This window comes from Equus asinus, chromosome 23 (assembly GCF_041296235.1).
Source record: "Equus asinus isolate D_3611 breed Donkey chromosome 23, EquAss-T2T_v2, whole genome shotgun sequence".
Lineage (NCBI taxonomy): Eukaryota > Metazoa > Chordata > Mammalia > Perissodactyla > Equidae > Equus > Equus asinus.
The window spans coordinates 42,508,878-42,530,065 of NC_091812.1; the positions used below are offsets into that span (position 1 = coordinate 42,508,878).

The 21,188-nt window shown below is 37.0% G+C and overlaps 1 protein-coding gene across 25 annotated transcripts in view; it reads right to left on the reverse strand.

The window, feature by feature from the left end:
* PTPRD (protein tyrosine phosphatase receptor type D) overlaps window positions 1–21,188 on the reverse strand; it is a 2,080,413-nt gene that overhangs the window by 726,188 nt on the left and 1,333,037 nt on the right. The gene's annotated exons all lie outside the window — the stretch shown is intronic.

Consider the following 21,188-nt stretch of genomic DNA (forward strand, 5'->3'; position numbering starts at 1 on the left):
GCGAGTGGAAGTAAATGTTTGGTTGAGGGTGTTTTAGGGTTGCCGAGATATTTAGGGTTGGTCATTTCACCAAGCTGGACTCAGCAGGTTCCAGTTTTATGATGAAAGAGTTGTACTCCATTTTGTACATCAGGAGTAGGCTCCAAAATTGCATTTAATCAAATCTTTACTTAAAAATAGTTTTTTCCTATGGACAACTAATCTTTGACAAAGGAGCTGAGGGCCTACAACGGAGAAAAGAAAGTCTCTTCAACAAATGGTGCTGGGAAAACTGGACAGCCACATGCAAAAAAATGAAAATTGACTATTCTTTTACACCATTCACAAAAATAAACTCAAAACAGATCAAAGACCTAAAGATTAAGGTCTGAAACAATAAGTCTTCTAGAAGAGAATATAGGCAGTACACTCTTTGACATCAGTATCAAAAGGATCTTTTTGGACACCATAACTCTTCAGACGAGGGAAACAATAGAAAGAATAAACAAATTGGACTTCATCAGACTAAAGAGCTTCTTCAAGGGAAGAGAAAACAGGATTGAAACAAAAAAACAACCCACTAGTTGGGAAAAAATATTTACAAGTTATTTATCCGACAAAGGGTTAATCTCCATAATATGTAAAGAACTCATACAGCTCAACAACAAAAAATCAACCCGATAAAAAAATGGGCAGGGGACATGAACAGATATTTCTCCAGAGAAGATATATGGATGGCCAAGAGGCACATGAAAAGATTCTCATCATCACTAATCATCAGGGAAATGCAAATCAAAGCTACACTAAGATATCACCTTACACCTGTTAGAATGGCAAAAATAACCAAAACAAAAAGTGACAAATGTTGGAGAGGTTGTGGAGAAAAAGGAACCATTGTACCTTGTTGGTGGGAATGCAAACTGGTGCAGCCACTATGGAAAACAGTATGGAGATTTCTCAAAAAATTAAAAATAGAAATACCTTATGACCCAGCCATCCTGCTACTGGGTATCTATCCAAAGAACTTGAAGTTAGCAATTCCAAGAGTCCTATGCACCCCTATGTTCATCGCAGCATTATTTACAATAGCCAAGACATGGAAGCAACCTAAGTGCCCATCAAATGATGATTGGATAAAGAAGATATGGTGTATATATACAATGGAATATTACTCAGTCATAAAAAAGATAAAATCGTCCCATTCACAACAACATGGATGGACCTTGAAGGTATTATGTTAAGTGAAATAAGCCCGATAGAGAAAGACGAACTCTGTATGACTCCACTCACAGGTGGAAGTTAAACATAGAGACAAAGAGAACTGATTGGTGGTTACCAGGGGAAAAGGGGGGTGGGGGAAGAGCACAAAGGGTGAAGTGGTGCACCTGCAACATGACTAACAATAAAGTACAACTGAAATTTCACAAGGTTGTAAACTATCATAATCTTAATAAAAAGTTAAAAAAAATAGTTTTTTTTTTGTTTTGTGAGGAAGATTGTCGCTGAGCTAACATCTGTGCCAATCTTCCTTTATTTTGTATGTATGCTGCCACAGCATGGCTTGATGAGCTGTGTGTAGGTCCATACCTGGGATCTGAACCCACGAAACCCACACCTCTAAAGTAGAATGCACAAACTTAACCATTATACCACTGGGCTGGCCCCCCAAAATAGTTTGTTTTTAAAAGACCTTTGATGAATACTTCATTCTATCTTCATTTATCTTTGCAAATTTAAATTTTGTCACTTGGATTTTTTTTAATGCAAGAAAAACCTTTTATTTAAAGATACAGTGGCCTCCTAGGATGGAAGAGGAATTTGAAGATGAGTGGGAAGGGAGAAGGGAGATAGAAAGCTTTGAGGTAAGGAATAAAATAAACTGAAGGAATAAAAACTGACACTTAGGGCAAACCCCTTGTACATGGGTCTTTTTTATGCCTTCTTTTCCTTTGCACACGCCTGTGCTATTTACATTTGGATACAATTTAAATCTTATTTCAATTAGTCTTTTTTCTTTCCGATTTTAGTTTTTGTGAAAGAACAAAAATATCATTTTTAAGAAAACATGTCCAGGAGCCGTAGATAACCTGTAACTGGAAACAATTGCCTTTTTATGGCTCACACAAAAGTGTACCAATGAATCAGCAGACAGCTATGTCAGAAATACTATTTATAAACAGATGAGTTCAAACAATAAAATCACGTGGAACAGATTGTAGAAGTGGATCATTACCACTGTGAAAACTCCCATCGTGCCATATATATTGTAACAGACTCTGGAGGAGATTGCCGTTTTATAGAGAAGTGCATTTGCTAATAGTCACTTAGATTTGCCTAGGTATGGAGAACCATGTAGTACCATTTGAAATTAATTGAAGTATCAATATGTTCCAAAACAAGTTTCTTTGTAAAAAAATTCTTTGTAATGTAAATAGCACGTATGAATAGCCAATTCAAATATTTACTGGGACAGAGGAATCACTGAGCTATGAGAGTTAGGTAGGATTGGGGATGTATGTATGTAGTGGTTCGTGTACTAAAATATATTTCTTACAAGGACATCAAAAATTTTAAAAACATGGCAAAGTTATCAGTGAGATAAGGCTTTGCAAGTTTTGCTTTAATTAATTTGAAAGGCAGCTGTACTATTTCTCTCATTTGGGAAGAACTTGTTTAGTCTACTGAGCTTATGTAAGCGCCAATCACTTTGAAGGTTGTGAATTTTCCTAAATCCTTCATGATTTGGGTAAAGTCCATTTGTACCATCTTCAAGTGTGTAAATTACTACATAAAATATCAGTGACAATAATAATTTGTATAGTGTTTCATGCTCCGAAAGACTTTTTTCAGAATATATTAAATGGGATGAGACATGGGTCAAACTCAAGCTTACAGACAATACAGCTGGATAGAAGTATCTTTATTTCACAGAAATTATGACACCTTCTTTGGAGACATAGTATTCTCATTCTATTAATAAAAATAAACAATATCTAAGATGAAGTAAGTCTCTTTTCCAGTTTAATTAAAGGGATGTTTGATTTTAATGCTTCATTGAATTTACTTTGTCCCTAACCAAATATGCAATCATAATTAAATGAGCTGTGGGCAATGTTGCAGATTCCAAATCCTCTTCTTCCCACTCTTCAGGGAATGAATGTACTACAGAACATTAATATTTACATGCAAATATATCAGGCTAAATAATCACCTTTTTTCCCCAAAAAGCGATATATGATTTAAAAAGACCATACAAAAGAATGAGAGTTCATTGATGGTGAGAATAGATTACATATGCAATATAAATTGAGGTGTATTCATTTTTCATATCAAATTACCTCAGACACATGAAACAAAGCTGCTGGTTTCTTCTTCTTCTTCTTCTTTTTTTAAGTTACTCTAAGAGTAGTGATTTAACAGAAGATATTTTACTAATTAATTTTATTCCTGGTCCACTTCAAATCACGCAATCAAGTTTATTTTTAGGAGTATTAAAGGTGTTCTTTGTCTAATGGTTCCTGTGTTTGGCTGATCAGACCATTTGGGAGAGTGTTTGTGAAGTACGGATTTCAGGGCCCACCCTAGAACTACCAAAAGAGAATTTCACCGAGGTGTGGCTGGGGATTGGCTGGAAGATAGGTGGGGATGGAATCTGAACAAATGAAGACTCTGCCGTAGGTTATTCTGATGATATTCCAGACCTGGTGAGTTTCCTCAAATTTATTTCACTAATAATCTACTCCCCAGAGACATTTATTTTGCATAATGTAGAGCTCTCTAAATATAAATCAACATGATCTTCAGATGAATAACAATGGTTTAGTATTCATTTAGTGCAGGATGATCAATTCATTCTAAGGAATTAAGAATTAGAGTATATGTACTGAAAGGAAAACAAAGGAGTTTCATGAAAGTTTTCATAAACAAACAAAAAAAGAGTAGTGTGTGTGTACGAGGGGAAGCCTTTAAGTCAAGAGACTCATTGTAAGGACACTCATCTTGAAGATAAGGATATATAGGAATCTGAGATGCAAGTACTGTGTCACAATCACTGTTGGACACACTGGGTATCTGAGAATCATTGTTATGTTACTGGACAATGATGGTCATATATGGTCACTGAGTCTGTGGTATATAATACACAGACTTTCCAGTTGTTTGTTTATTATTAGTAGAAATACAGTGCCAGGCTTTAAGGCACAGGGGCTGAGCTGCCCATGCACAAGCAGAGTGAGGAAGGGTCCTACTCCCTGCTGAGGGCATTGGCACAGATCCAATTCATCCAAACCACAAGAGTGCTGAAAATGGAACTGGATGAAGATATGTATAGCTGGAGCAAAAAGGAGATTTCCATGTTCCAGTAGGGCTCTCAAACAATATTTCCAAAGCCCCACTTCTGATCTCAATACCCAAATCCGACTAATCCTATAGTCTTAAAGGCAACTGCAACTTCCTGTTGTCCACGTAGAGTCATTTTTGACTCCTTTCTCTCTCCATCCCAGTCAGTTAACCTATCAGCAATTCTGTTGACCTTACCTTCAAAACATATCCCCACTACCTCTCACACCTCCACTGTTACAACCTGAGTCCAAACTATCCATCATTGCTCACCTGGAATTTTACAGCAGTCTCCAAACAGGTCTATCTGATGCTGACCTAGCCAAACGATAGCTTGAAATTGTACCGTAAATCCATCCCATATAAATCCAGTGATTTCTCAATTATTGAAAGTAAAAGCTTAGGTATTTGAAATAGTTCACAAGGCCTGACAGCAATCCCACCTCTCCTCTTGCCACAATGCTCCCTGTCTCCTTCTAGATACTTTATTTTTTTTTCATAACACTTTTCATCATCTGCCTTGCTATATGTTTTACTTATGTATTTCTTTATTGTTTGATTCCTCTCAACAGACTGCATGCTCCATGGAATCAGGGATTTTTGTACAGGGATAGTGTGTAAGTGTGTGTGTGTGTTTGTGTGTGTTTATTCTTTATCCCTGGCCTTAGAACACTGCCTAGTACATTACTGGTGTTCAATAAATAATTTTAGAATGTTAAATGAAAATCTGTAGATACACCACAGAATCTTATCTCGGAAGACAGGTAAGGGAGTTGTCCACAGTATAACTAACTATTTTAGGCTTTTCCTGTGAAAGGACATAGTGATGACATTCATAGAAGCCTATTATGCTTTGCCTTGAATTATACTAATTTGAGATCACATGTCCGTGTTAACTAGATTGTCAATTCCTTGAGGGTAGCGGGAGTCATGTCTGGAATTTTAAATTTACCTAAGCTTAAAGAAATTTAGTGTTTTGCCCAAATCCTCAGCAGAGCTGAGAAGGAGACCTATGTCTCTCCACTTTGCTTTTATAGTTTTGACTGGGAAGATTTTACACTTCTTCACATCGTCCCTCCAGCACCTAGTACAGTGCTTTGTACATAGCAGAAAAATACATTAAACGTATTCTTGATTTACAGCTTCCTATGTAATCCTTTGGTTCAGAGAAACATATGACTTCCTTAGCTCTGGATAGAATTGTTTGAGCAAAACAGCCAAAACCAACGTGCGTGTACACAGTGTCTAAATGCAGTTGTGATGACTGGATCATTTTCTGTGCTATGGCTGCCACCAAGAGATCTTCACATTGCTGTTGACTAATTCTTATTGCAAGAGACAGTGATAGAGAGGAAGAAAAGATTTCTCATGCTTTATTTCTCTGCTACATGCCCTGAAGCATGCTAAGCATAATACGGGAGACTAAAGAGGGAAACAATTTGGTTTGAATCCAAAGACCAAGGAAATGCTGATGTTAATCCAACACTGAACTCATTTTATGCAGAAATATTGGGTCAAAATATGGTAAACATATGTTATATGTTAGAAATTTGTTATTAATGACAAGTTATAAGAAATTATTTTATTAAATACTTTTTAAAAGTTTCATGATGGAATATTAGCTATTCCTGGTTATAACTGGAAATATTCATATGGAAAAAATACTTTCCTACCTCCCCTCTTATTCTCCAGTAGTTGAATAGGTAATTTAGAATAAGTTCATTAATTTAGGATAGATTTTCAAATAGAAGGGAGAAAATTATGAAATTTATATTTTTAATATGAAATTGTCTTATATATGGAGATTATGTGCATTATTATGTTTGTGCAGACACACACACACACACACACATGCACAGTAGTGGAGAGAACAAAGTTACTTCTTTTGTTAATGAAACATCTCTATTTGCCTCCTAAGGTGGTGGTGTGATATCTGAAGATGAATTTGAAGCTTCCACAACCTCATCAAATGTTGGATGGAGAGTAATTCACTGTGACAAGGAACTTATGTTCATGTCGAGGAGAAACAAATGGCAAGCACTAGGTTCTCAAGTATTTTATCTACCTTGATTTTTAAGTCTCTGCTTAATGCCTATTTTTGGTCATGGTAGTTTTTAGATTAAATTGGTCTAATTAATTTAAGTATAAGACGGTAGCATTTTATAAGACATTTTCCTCTTCATTACTTACTTATACAAGTTAATAAAATAAAGCTATAGATTCTTATACAATGAAACACAAACACTTTAAAATCACCATCTGAACTCCTTTGCATACATGTAGATAAGGGTGATGAAAACTCAGTTAATGGAACACCCCAAATATGATCACTAACTGGATAAGTTGGAAGGAGAAAGAAAGACAAGCAAGTCTAATAATAATGATATGTGAAATCAAGAGTGATTAATTTTACAGAAAATAACTTCTGTTTGGTAAAGCAAATATTCTAAATGTTAAAAAAATTGTGTGATTTTAGTAAACCGTTTACAGTGCCTCCATTTACCTAAGATTTTCAAAGAAGAGTCAGTAGGTTAACTGTATTCTTTGACCCCACAGATAACTTCCACGAATAAATGACCAAAAATCAGTCCTTATGGTCCTCGTCTATATGATGAGTTTGACATAAATGTAAAAAGAGCATGGAACTGTGGAATAATTTTGGAAGTAAAATAAACAACATATCAGTATTGGAGTTGTATATTTGCAATTTGTGGAATGCCCCTGTGAGATTTCTTTCAAGCTCTGTCATTTGCTAAGGGCTTTATACTCGCTCTGGCACACTCAGGATGAACTAGATCTCCACCGGCAGTGCAGGGAGGGGAAGGTGATATTCTCTTTTTGATTATTATTTGGTCCTTAAATGTTAAGCATCAGCTTTTTCAACAAACAATCTCAAAAGTTGCATTACGTGATTTCACTTGCTCAAAATGTAATTTATTGCTAATGGAATCACAGAGAAATGCTTCCACAGTTTATGGAATGCGGAGTCAAGCAAGGAAGGCAAATTGCTATTGAAGAGGAATTATTGATCCTCCTTTTACAATAGGTACATTTCAGTTTTGATGCATGGAGTTTTATTTCTATTGTACCAATAGTTTATATTTAAGCCCAAGTTTTCCATGTCACCTTTCTTGGCCTATGTTATTTATTTATTTTTTTTAAAGATTTTATTTTTTCCTTTTTCTCCCCAAAGCCCCCCGGTACATAGTTGTGTATTCTTCATTGTGGGTTCTTCTAGTTGTGGCATGTGGGACGCTGCCTCAGCGTGGTCTGATGAGCAGTGCCATGTCCGCGCCCAGGATTCGAACTAAGGAAACACTGGGCCGCCTGCAGCGGAGCGCGCGAACTTAACAACTCGGCCACGGGGCCAGCCCCTTGGCCTATGTTATTTTAAACCAGATGTGACAATTCTGCCTGAACTTCCCATTCTCTTGCTCTCTTTTGAAAACCACAAGTGACTAGATGCTATCAAATCTGGGCTTGAGAATTTACAAAGCTATCAATAACTTGCTCAGCAAACTTTCACAAAACCTTCATTTGTCTTGTCCTCATTTGAACATACAGGAGACTGGACAAATGGATGTATAATTCCCTCTTGTGGGAATATACTCTGAGCCCTAAAATCTCTGAAGTTATGTATTTTTCACTCTCTATAGAATAACCATGGGTGCATATTGAAATGTGTAGATGAATTTCTTCATAAAATCTTACGACTAACGACTGGGATTATTTTCCAACTCGTTTAGTTGATTTACTACAATAAATGTATTAAACAAAAATGTTAAGCAAGTCAGAATTAATCTTTCCTTTTCTGTACTCTCACAGTACACTATGCTTCTGTTAAAAGCGTTTCTCTGTCAGTTGTGTATTATAGCTGTATTCCTGGTGTTATCAGTCTGGGTCAGAAGATTGGAAAATGAATGAACAGCAGAGAAGTCGGGAGTTCTTTATCTCTGTTGTATCTGGTCTCAATTCTGCTTTAAATAGCGTCATCTTCCATTTCTTGAGCATCACTCTTTGTATATAAAATTTTAACTCTGCTGAAAAAGAATTCATAAAGTAGATCTTATTATCTTATTTTGCAGTGGAGAAAACAGGCTCAGAGATATTTTTTCATTTGCAGAAAACAACACAGCTGGTAAGGGGTGGAGCTGGGCTATTACTTCGATCTGTCTGATGCTAAAGCTCAAGATCCTTCTACTATGACAGGCTTTGATATTTCAACACAGATGAATAACATCTGTTGAATCAAATGCAATTTGTTTTCTTCCAGAAACCGTGTATGCCTAAAAACTTCCCCAAATGCGTCTATTTTATCTGAAAACTATAAAAAGAAATAAGTAAGGGAAATTAAATTATTCACTTGAAGCCTCGGCTTAATTATTTCCCAAATGGGGATCTCACATTGAGATGTGGTGTGAGTTAATTAAGTGCAATTATGTGACGCGAAGTCACTTTTGTGCCTGGCACAGAGAACTTCTCAATGACTGTCAGATAAAATCATCATCATCATCACTATTCTCTAGTATTATGTGTACATAAAGATCAAACGTATCTTGAAGCAGAGGCAGTTCTTATTTTTAGGATGGCTGTATCAGAAATTCATAAATATCACAAAATGTTTATTTGTAATTGTTTTAAAAGTGACTTGTGATGGTTTTACATATATTTTACTTTTAATACTGCCTTAACTTTTAAAAATTATAGTGTATTCATTGTGCTAAGGGAAGATGGCATCTATGTTTGTGTGGGAAGGAAAGAGTAAGATCCAAAGCTTTAAAGGTATATTCCTTAGCTTGCCTTTTACCAGCTAAGCATCATGTGGAACAATTGAGTTAATGCTATACATTTTAATATAGAACTAGAATTTTAATATAGAACTATATAAACAATTCTATATTTTCATAAGCATTGATAAATATTTGTTGAAAAAATGAACAAATTAGGCTCTTTCATATTTAATCTCATGTCACCATTAGATTAATGTTACCAATGGTAACATCTATTGTTAAAATTCCAGGCTGAATGTACTTATAGTTCTTATACATTCAACAATGGATTTGGTTATTGTAACTACACCAAGCATTAAGGAGTAGCATAAAACAGTAATAATAATAATAATAATACTTAACTTCATTAAGTTATTATCTTTACTAAGTTGCTTGCTGAACATATAGCCAGTAAATACGAGAGGCGGGAGAGGCACCAAATTCGATGCTTTTCCATTTTTACCAGACTATCCTGGCAGACAATGAGGTTTTGATGAACTATTCTAAACTTAGGGAGATGCATATTTGATAATTCAGGCTAATTCATGTAAAAAGGATGAAAAGGATAAATTTGTAGAATCCTAATACCCTTCATTGTCTTGTGATTTTTGTTAAAGAAATGGTGGGAATATCTGGTATAATTGTATGCGTGTCTCCTGCTGTTCTTCATGAAGAGAGTAGATTATTTTGTGGGGAAAAAAAAAAAAACCTTCATTACAGTCGTGAAACCAAAGTCAATGAGCAGTTTGTAACACTGAAGAACATTCTAACATTTCTAGAATGTAGTTACTATTAGAAGCTAAAAAAAGAAAAAGTCCCTTAATAGGAGTTGAGTCACTGGGTAATAACATATTTGGGAAAAAAAGAGGCCTCTTTTGCTATTTCCCAGCATGCGAGTAAATGCAGTATTTTATCTTGGTAGACAACACCTCACCTCATTTTGGGCTGTGTTGCTAAATGCTCAGTGTATGTGTACATAGCACACACTCATACTCCCAGTAAGAACCTGTAGATTGTTTTGTCCCAGTTGTTACTCCAATGGTGGCTATTGTTTGGACTACTAAGCTTTCGAATGTAGACGACTCAGATATTTTTCAAAGGTTGTGTCTGTCATTCTTTAGTACTTTTCTGATTCTGTGGCACAGAAGATGTGCACGAAAACCAAAAAAATTTCTGAAAGCCTTTGTGACAGAGACAGTGCTACATGTTCAACAGTCCCCATGTCCTTTTCTTTCTGAGCGTGTACCTGGACTACATTCCCCTCCTTCACCTGTAGTTCGATGGGGCCATATGACTGAGTGTCAATGAAATGTAAGCAAAAATTGTATGTAATTCAGACCTGGTGCTTAAATTTCCTGAGTACTACACTCATCCTCTCCTTCCCTTTTTTTCTCTCTCTCTCCTCCTTCTTCCTTCCCTCCTTCTCTCTTTCTCTTCTCCTCCCTTCAGAGGAAGTCTAAGAGACAATGAGACGTGGCAGAACCTAGGTCCCTGAATGACTACATGGAACAGAGCATCTCTGAAACTTGCCCCTGGACTATAATATGAGTAAGAAATGTTTGTTATTGTGTTAATCCGGTAAAATTTTGGGGTTATTTGTTACAGGAGTTATCTTACTCTGACTTTAGAATGATGGTTTCTCTTTTATGGAAAACCTCGCCAGAATTGGAAATAATGAGCCACAAAGTTATTTTACTATTTTTCTACTATATTAAAATATGGTTCCATATATAGGATAAAATTCAATATGTTCTACCATTTCCCTTAGCCAGCTATGTTTGGTCTTTATATAATTTAGGGACCAAATCTCCTACTTTGACCAATATATTTATACATGTATTATATATATACACACATATTTATTATATATACATATTTATATATAAATTTAGTGTATATTTATTGTGTGTATGTATGTGTATGTATATATATACATGAATTAGTATATATAAATTTAGTTCAGTTAACATTTCTGGGAAAGTGCAATTACTTAGCCCAGAATACCTCCTTAGTGGTTGAAGATGGGCCATGGGTATGATGAGAGTTTATCATTAATAGCTGTTCTTCTCATGTCTCCTTTCTCCCAGGGAAAAATAATAATTTCTCTTGGTAATCTCTGCAAAACACATGGCTTGATTGCTATATGTACACATCCATCCTTATAGTGATCATCTTGGTGGGAGCTCCGCTAGGAAATTAAAGTGGGGTGCTGATGAAACTGAGTGATTCAATGCTCCAGCCTTTTCCTTGTGCTCGTGGGGTCTTCCTGCAGTTCTACCACACAAGTGCGAGCTTTGGACAGGTGCTGTTTGAATGCAGGCTCATTACAATTTACGTTCCCTGGAGGCAAAGCTCAAGAAGCCCTGGAAGAGCAGCACAGCAGGCGTTCTGGTGCCACCTCCAGAGAGTGGTGATAACTCTACCCATAGGGACTCAGCCTCAGGATCGGTAGGGTAGAATGATTGGCATAAGAGACAAGATAAGTGATCAATGGGCAGTGAATTACAGTTTTGCCAGTCAAGACACTATAATGAATTTGAGAGTTTTATTCATGAAAGCATGTTTTCTTCATAACTCCTTGAACTTGGTAAACTTACTGAAGATCTGATGGGCATGTGGTTGCCATCAACAACTTCAAAACGTATTTACTCCCTTTGCTATGAAATCAGTGCTCAGAAATTTTGCTAAGTTAGCAGAGACTTTCTGCACCTAGTAGTCTCTAAACTGACCGTTGTATTTTAAGATTTTCTAATAATGCTAACGGCATATTTTAAGCTTAACCAAAGATGCTTACACATTCTGTAGCTGACTTGATATAAAAAGGAACTGCTACATTTATCTGAAGTTATACAGTAGCAGAGGAAAGGAGAGAATTCAGAATTTCTGACTCCTGTTTCTGAGAACTATTTCTCTGGTGTTTTATATTTTCAAAGTATTTTTGCACAGCCCATCTGTCCTAGATATCTTCCATTTGCTCCTCCAGCTTCACTCTTCCCCTTCTGCATCCAGCTCTATGTTCAGAAAGCTTGATCCAGAGAGGCCACATTGTGGAGCTTCCTGGAGTCTGGCTTCCTGTTAAGTTCAACCACTGGAGAGCAGTGGCAAGAGCAGAGGAGCAGGTTGCTCTCTAGGGACTGGCCACATCCTTCCAATGAAAGTCAGAGCTCCGGTAAATTTGCTCTCTCCAGTCTCTGGGTTCCAACACCCACTCCCTCCTTTCACACTTTCAAGTACTAACAGTTCACTATCTTTTTATCTCTACTCCTCTCACCTTTGCTGACAGTCTCTTTATTAAATTCTTATCAAATCCTAATTGGATCACGCCATTCGTTTGCCTCTGAGACACTGCCAGGTCAACCATCTCATTTGATATTTATGTCAACTTTATAAAATATTTGCCCCATTTTATAATAAAAGATTTGATACAAAGAAAAGGAAAATGATTTGCCCAAGGTCACAAAGATAGTCATTGGTTGGAATTGAGCAATTTTGACTCTTAGTACAATGTTACTTCCACATACCTGCACTGCCTCCATTTACTACAATTATTTAATCATGTTAACCACATTATAATGAATAAACGTTGAACTAGATATCACCTTCTATTATATTTTCCAAGTAAAGATCAGGCATTGAAAAAGAGCCCTTTTAAATGAAAATCGTTGATGCAAATCATTTATGGTAATGTGAATGTTAATCACAGTAATTTTTAAAAGAGTGAATGTTTTATAATGGCGTAATTAACAATCACAGGAGATCATCACAACATGGATCTCTTCAAATATCTTTAATATTAAAAGTTTAGTATACCAGGCATTCACAAACAGGATATGTGATGAACAAATACTTTACTCAGTAATTTGGTGGTGAACTTTGAATCGACAACTGACCCATCTTCAAAGGAGGGAATCCTTGTGTGAAAAGTCATTAGGGTTTGAAAAGTAACATGTTCCATGATAAAAAATACTTGGCTAGTTGTACTGTGTGATCTAAAAAAAACCAAAAGGAATATATTCCATGTAATATCTTAGTACACAGGTTTTATGAGGTTTTCTCATAAGATCATTCATCAAGAGGTGTTAAGAATATTTTGTTCCTTCTAGGAGCAGATGTTCTGTGCATGGAGCTAGATGGCACACTTTTTCTAAGGTCAACTCTCTCATTATAACAGCCATACCGTGGCAACCCAGCCAAATGTCTGATAAATGAGCGTAGTGGGTATTTCTCCTCCTTTATTACAGATCTGAATAATGTGTCAACATTAAAATAAATGTTAAATAAAGTAAAGTATTAGGAAATGGAACATCCTACCCTGACAGCTTTTTATTTGCTATTTCTGTTCTGTGACAAAACTGAGTTGATATGTGATCTTCCATGATTTACGCAGCCCTGCCTTCTACCTTGTAATGGCTCCAGTGGTGTTGAGCTGCCTTGAGAGGATTTACTGCAATTTGTCGCTTTTGAAACTGTTCCAAAATAGTCTGCTGACAAGTACTAAAGAGCTTTCAGTGAAATCTGAAATGGTTCATTTGTTATGTCAACTGGAAACATTAAGTGATATCTGAAAATCACTTTAAGATTTATTGAAGTGATTTAAAATATCCTTTAATGGCAATTTGGCATATCACAAAAGCAGTATTGTCCTTAAAAGCATGAGAAAATCTTTTCATTGCATCTTAAAAGTATTCATATCATGTTCTGATTATAACTGAATCACTTCGCCACTTGGGAAATCTCTCACTTTAAAGATACTCTGAAAGTTTAACAAGCAACTTTTTAACAAATATTTGTAAGCGGAAGAGGATTATTGTGATTTACATCATTTAATATCCTTGACAATCATAGGCCTGATAGCTTAAATTCCAGAACGTATTACTAACGTACTTAAAGATGTGCGTCATATTCTGTTCTTCCTTAAGAATCTAAGCACTTATTGCTATGCAACGTATCTGTGTTGGCCACTGTGAATCACTTTCCACCTTAACGAACACACAATTTAAGTAAATCAGGCAATTTATGTGCCCTGTTAAATATGGGTAGAGTTTTCTTAAAGTTCTCTTTGGGACCACTGTCTCTGGAAAAATGAGCATAGGATTCTAGGTGACAAGCTGTGTACAGAGAATTTCCTATGATTGTTGCTGATGATGATTTTCCTTGGGAAGAAAGAAAGGCATACTGAATTTCCTTAGGTTTAGATAGTAAACGTACTTTTAATTTAGAATATACAATAAGCAAGGATACCTTTGAATTAGTTGACAATCCCTGGTCCTCAAAATGCTTTAATTTCTAAGCTAAATATAAGTGTAATAAAATGTGAATTAAACTCTACCCCCCTCTCCCAAATTTGAAAAATCTGCTGGGCTAATAATAATAGGAATCTGACTTCTTAGAGTGGATCTTAGGAGGAAATAAGCTAAAGAGAGATACATCTTCATGTCTAAGGTTGGCTATGGGGAGTTAGCTGCTTTGGCTTGATATGGAAGCAAGTGCAATATAATAGAATTGAGTCCTAGGCAAAGATTGGGACTGTGGCCTTCCTTGTTCAAGTTTATAGGATGTTCTGCTGCCTGTGATTTCTCTCAAGGAACAGGTGTCTGACAATAGAGCCCAGCAATAATCAAATCACCTCTAAGGAAAGGTAATGGACATAGCCATGCATCACCAACCAATGCAACCCAAGGAACGACACCTTGACTGAGGAGATCCTGCTCTGGGATCAGCATGGAGAACACGGTGACACAGGGTGACAAGGGCTTGATGCCAGTTTCACTTCACTCCTTCTGTCTTCACTACACCCACCTAGACTCTCCTTTTAAAAAATACCCACTATTATGAATGCAGTTTAAAGGAGGGTTTTGATAAGCAATTTCCACCAGTCATAATTTCTCGTGCTGAAAAGAAGCGATCCAGGACATCATGCCTGTTGAATTCTGTGACTGAGATTGTTTATTCTGTGGTAGCTATATCAGACCACTGCCATCCATGGCCAAAAGAAAATTTGCTAATTTTCCTTTTATTTAATTCTACTGTCAGGCTCAATTAATAATATATTTCATTGTCGTAAGTCAGTATTTCTCAAAGTGTGATTTTTGGGACTAGCTATGTGAGAATTACCCAGGGTATTGTTTTAAATGCCATATTTGGGGCCCTAGACTTCTTGAATAGACTCTCTGGGGTTGAGGCTCAGGAGCCTGCATTTTTAATAAGAACCCCACGTGATTCTTATGCACACTGAAATTTGAGCACCGTAGTAATAAGACGTTTTCCTTTGATTAGGGTTTATAGTCACCACAAAAAGATCCTCACAACTAATTTATTTTAGAGCTCAAAGGGACCTTGGAGATCACCTCTTTCAGCATCCACATGATTAAATGAAGATGTGTTTGAAATTCCAAAAAAATATTTGATTAGTTCAATGAGAAGACAGCCTTGCAGACTATTACATAGCAAAAATAATAACTGTCATTTATGTGGGACCAAAAATAGGCTTGGCAAGTAATTTGGCATTTTTACTAATAAAAATGATCCTTAGACATAGAAGAGTGATTTAGGAAACATATAAACTGGTGGGCTATGTTACTACTGTGGTCACTAACTCCAGCCAGATTTTAGAACAATAATAATTTAACATGCATGAGGAATGGCTATCATGATAATATGGTCATTCAAAAATACTTTAACTCAGGTTTTTTTTTTTTTAATTTTGCATTTTTTTCTCTTTTCAAACTGACTTGTGCTTCTGAGTCTAGCCTGTTTATTTATATATATATTTTTTTAAAGGTATGAGGTTTTTTTTTTTTTTGGTGTGGAAGATTGGCCCTGAGCTAACATCTGTTGCCAATCTTCCCGTGTGTTTTTTTTCTGCTCAAAGCCCCAGTACATAGTTGTATATCCTAGGTGTAAATCCTACTATTTCTTTTACATGGAATGCTGCCACAGCATGGCTTGATGAGTGGTATATAGATCCGCGCTCAGGATTCGAACTGGTGAACCCCTGGTTGCCAAAGAGGAGGGTGCAAATTTAACCACTATGCCACGGGGCTGGCCCCTTTGACTTAGGTTTTTAAAAAATATTTTTACTGATTATTAAAAATTTACAGATTTTGAAATTCTTGAACCCAATGTGTATGCATAGATGTATATTTAACCACCATCAAACTGGAATATTAATTCAGTACACGATGAGTATGAGATTAGACCTTCTTAACAGGAATGATCCTTATTTTCTGTCATTTGATTCTATAAATTTCAAAACCGATTTCCCCATCTAAATACTCTCAGGCTCTATTACTTAGAATCTAGATTCTTGAATAATGTATCTAGAATCTAGAATAAGGTATCTAGAACCTTGAATAATGACAAATAACCTATTCTATCAATTGGCAAAATTACTCTTTGGAGCGATCACTGTGATTCTGGAACTTCCAATTTGCTCCTTTTGTGGTAGACACGAGCCACCTGGGGGAATTAATGTTGTTACAAGTTTGTTTTTAGTATGAGTTCTGTTCCTCATTTGGCACTTGCCATGAATTTTGATACTGAAGTTAATACTCATTCTGTCCTTCTCGGACCAGTATTGGCCTGAGGATAAAACCCAGCCCATGGCCGGATTTTGCACTGCTCCCAAGCTAAGAATCTTTTTTGGCACATTTTAAATAGTTAAAATAAAATCAAAAGAAGAATATGTTGTGCTGTGCAAAAGTTATATGAAATTCAAATTTCAGTGCCCGTAAATAAAGTTTTATCAGAACATGGTCATGTTCATTTGTTTGTCTACTGTCTGTGGCTGCTTTCACGCTACAACCACAGAGTTGAGCAGTCGTTTGCTAGGGGGACCATATATCTCACAAAGTCTGAAATATTTACCATCTGCCTCTTTACAGAAAAAGTGTGTAGACTCCTCTTCTAGAATAATGGTTTTAAAGTGTATTCCTTGGACCAGCAGCATCAGCATCAAAAGGGAATTTGTTGTTAGAAATGCAGGACCCATCTCAGACATGCTGAATCAGAAATTATGGAGAGGAGGTGGGTATGGGAGGTGGACCCAGCAATCTGTACATTAACAAGCTTTCTAGTTGGTTCTGATGCATGCTACAGTCTGAGAACCACTATCAGGGGGTGGGGAGTGGGGCTTGTTTTAAGGAACAATAAGCAGAAGTTATTTGAAAATATAAGTTAATATGTATATGTAAGCGTATGATTTATTTAGCTTTTATATTTCATTTGCAAGGAAAGCATACAAAAATGTGGAAGAAAATGATGAACACTGTGAACCCTCTTTGTTGCTAGAGAAATAGCTGTTGGTAGAGGAAAAAAAAATGCATGTCTTGCTTTAGGGGTTACTTTAATTTTAACAAGCTTTATAAAATTACCTCAGAGTAGCTTTGATAAATCAGGAAAATGAGATGGCAACCTTTCTGGAAGCTGAGTCTCAGTGGTACTTAAAAGGGCTTATCATTTGGTTTATCAAGAAGAAAATACAATATGCTTCAATTATTTATATATGAAGTTAAAAAAACCCAACCTGAAACTATATGTGTAAATCAAATTGACTTCAACAGAAGGGAGGGCAAAAAAGACAGCTTCTTATGTAGAAGAAGCTGATCCTGATGTCCTATCGTTTGATGCCTATGTGTCATGAACAGCAAGTGCTCGCCCCCATATGGCTGACATTTCTGCATCCACTATTGAAGAAGGGACTACTTGGTCCCAATCTGAACTGAAACTGTGGGGACAGATGAGGATGAAAGGAGGCATGAAGACTAATCATTTAAAAATAAACTATAATAAGATAATCCAGTCCAAGTGAGGCTATAGCTTTGAAAAGCGTGCTAAAGAAAGCCCTTTAATGGCTCTTAACATTCCACTGTAATGAAACGAATGGCTCAATGTACCGTTCTATCCTAATTCAGTGATATTTATTTTAGGATATTAATGCATATTTAGTTTCAGTTCTGTTTACTAGTACAATAAAACCTGAGGTGATAAAAATAAGAAAATGATATGGTTACTAAAGCTAGAACAAAATGTTGCACTTAAAAATGGAGATGGTAATTGAAGGGTCTGGTCTTAGTAGGCTAGCTAACACTGCCTATGGAGAAGCCAATAAGGAAATTGGACAACGGTTTAGTTTTCCAAAGAACATTGTAAACATGTAAGAGGCTTCATTTTCAGTGAGAGAGGATGGTGTCAGCTGGAGTGTTTAGGAGCTTGGCTTTTGCTGTCTAACTGTTTATGTTGGAGTCCCATCGTTGCCTGTTACTATCTGGGTAACCTTCAGCAAGGTACAAAATCAGCCTGCATCTCAGTTTTCTATCAAATGAAGAGGATGATAACATTACCTACCTCATAGATTTAGTGTAAGGATGAGAGGACATATCCACATAAAGCCCTTAGCCCCATGTTTGGCACATAGTAAACATTCAAAAGTGTTAGCTATTGGGGCCAGCAAGGTGGCGTAGTGGTTAAGTTTGCATTCCACTTCGGCAACACAGGGTTTGCCAGTTCGGATCCCTGACTCAGATCTATGCACTGCTTGTCAAGCCATGCTGTCGCAGGGGTCCCACATATAAAGTAGAGGAAGATGGGCACAGATGTTAGCTCATGGTCAATCTTCCTCAGCAAAAAGAGGAGGATTGGCGACAGATGTTGGATGTTAGCTCAGAGCTAATCTTCCTCAGAAAAAAAGAAAGCTATTGTCACTGTCATTGTTCATTGTTGATCACATATTTGCAAGTCAGTGGTGGTGGTAAGGGAGGAGAGATAGGCAGTGAAAGATTATTTAGTTTGCCAACAAACTCTGAACTCTCTCATCAATCAGATCAGATTGTTCACTAGAATTGCTTTCTGGATCAGTTTTGAAACAATTTAGCGGTCCCCTTCTATAGAAGCTTTTTTGGCAACCTGTGCATGGTGACTCCACAGAGAAAGCTCACAGCTATCCCTGGCAATGGGCTTCAGCAGCGTGTTCATCAAACACTGAAGTCATCCCGGTCAAAAAATCCAGGCTCCATCCCAATCCAAGTGGGTGACGATAACCTTCACTTTTCTATGAGAAAAAAATTTCTCTTTTAGATTCTTTGCTAAGATTTGCAAATGGAAACATAGTCAATAAGAGCACTCTGGTCCTTAAGCCTTGACCTATAAATTCAAAATCTGTTTCCACGTTGGGGTGAGAGACATCTGGATGCTGCACCTGCCGTGCTGTGCTGCTCTGTCCTCAGGGTGTGCCATTCAGGCAGCTCTAATGGCTGACCTTAGTCGGCCTGAATCTTAGGGTGTTTCTATCTAGGAGTCTGAGGACACAAGGCTCAGTGTAAAGAGTAAACACTGGACAACTTTATATCCAGGCAGACCACTATATATGAACACCTGTCATATAAACACAAGTGATAACACTTTTCTTTGGAGCAAGTGTTGCCACCCATCTTCAGAGCAATTGCCATCTGATCCCCAAATTCATGACACTATTAAAGGGACAGATCCAGACAGTCACCTTGTTTTTTGGAAAACATGAAAAGCTGCTTTCTATTATGCCTAGCCAGAAGAAGTTATTGTGACCATGGATATGTCCTGTTCTCTGCTTCTTACCATCAGAGGGTACAATTAGTGTTCCAGGGAACATGTGTGAGAGACCACAGTATGGTCATTCTGCATCTTCCTAGTGTCTCAACCTAAATACAGCAAATATTTACTGAGGCTCCATACTTCTTGCTAGGCTAGGCTTGGAGGATATAGTGGTAAAAAAAGATAAGCTAGTTTCTCATGTCATGGAGCTTAATCTAGTTAAAAAATATTTTTATATTAAGACAAGCACTGGCAGATATGCTACGGCATAGAGTGAACAGTTTGAATATATGTTTCTGACAAAACAAGGAAGTCCAATTAAATTCTCCCAGGTGAATCCACTCATGCCCTTCTGCCAAGAATTCTTAAGTGGAAAAATCTGAAAAGTGGAAGTTTACTGAGTTGGAAACATCTGCTGATACACTTTGAATAAAAGATCATGTATAACCATGTTTTAAAAGTTGCTACCAGACAACGCGTTACTTCTATGCATCCATTATAATTAAATATTTCCTCCAAAATCAAAGATAATTACCCTCTATTAGTTACAAGAATGGCTCTAGCCTCCATCCCCATCATCCTCTTCAAAGGTTCCCTCTCTTTCTCTTGCACTTATCTTGGATCTCCATGAATTCTACACCTTCAGAGGCGTGATTGTTTTCGAGAGTCTGGGGCTGTTGTCTGAGCATCTCTTATGCTATTGCATCTCTGCTCTCCATCCCTCACCTCCAAACTTAGCAGCTCAAAAGCACATCATGACTCACACCCACTAGCCTTGCAGGCCTCCTTAACTCCAGGACCTCGCTTGGCAGAGGTGTTGAAGGCCATGTTCCTGGGTGGGAGTGGCCTCTTGATGTACTGCCAAGGCCTGCAGGCAGGCATCTGGGGACGGGTACAGAATGTCTCATCAGTCAGTTGGGCTTGAACTTCATTCTGAAGGACTTAGGTGTAAAGGGTTAAAATAATGTGTTTTGTTTAAATGAGATAGCCTTCAAAAATTTGAGGGTCGAATATCAACTAGCAAAATCTCTGAAAATATTCTCTATTTTTATTTTCCTTTGAGGAAACCACCCTGGAAGCTTAATTTTAGGGGCTATTAGAGAAGATATTTTAATGTAAAATGCTTTGGTTGTTGATGAGACAGAATTTGTTTTTCAGTTCATCAGCAAGATGACACTTTGATAAATTACAGATTGTTCAGTGCCTAAAGAGGCACATTGTGACAGTTTTCATCACAATGTGATATAAAGAGGCAAATGAAGCAGTACTCCAGATCATGCCGGGGCCGGTTTGGTGACGATGGCGTCCACTGTGTCGATAAGAACAGGGAGAGGCTGTCACTTACTAACAATGTGTTCACTGTTCTCTGATCCACCTGTGAGAGTCACTTTTTATCAATCACTTAAGGACAGAATTTGATTTGGATCTTGCTGCTTATAAACAGTTGGATGAGTGGGAGGTCACACAGCCAGCCAGAAGACCTCTTTAAAAGGACTCATACCGCAGATTTTTCTTTTTTCTACCTTGATAACTTAG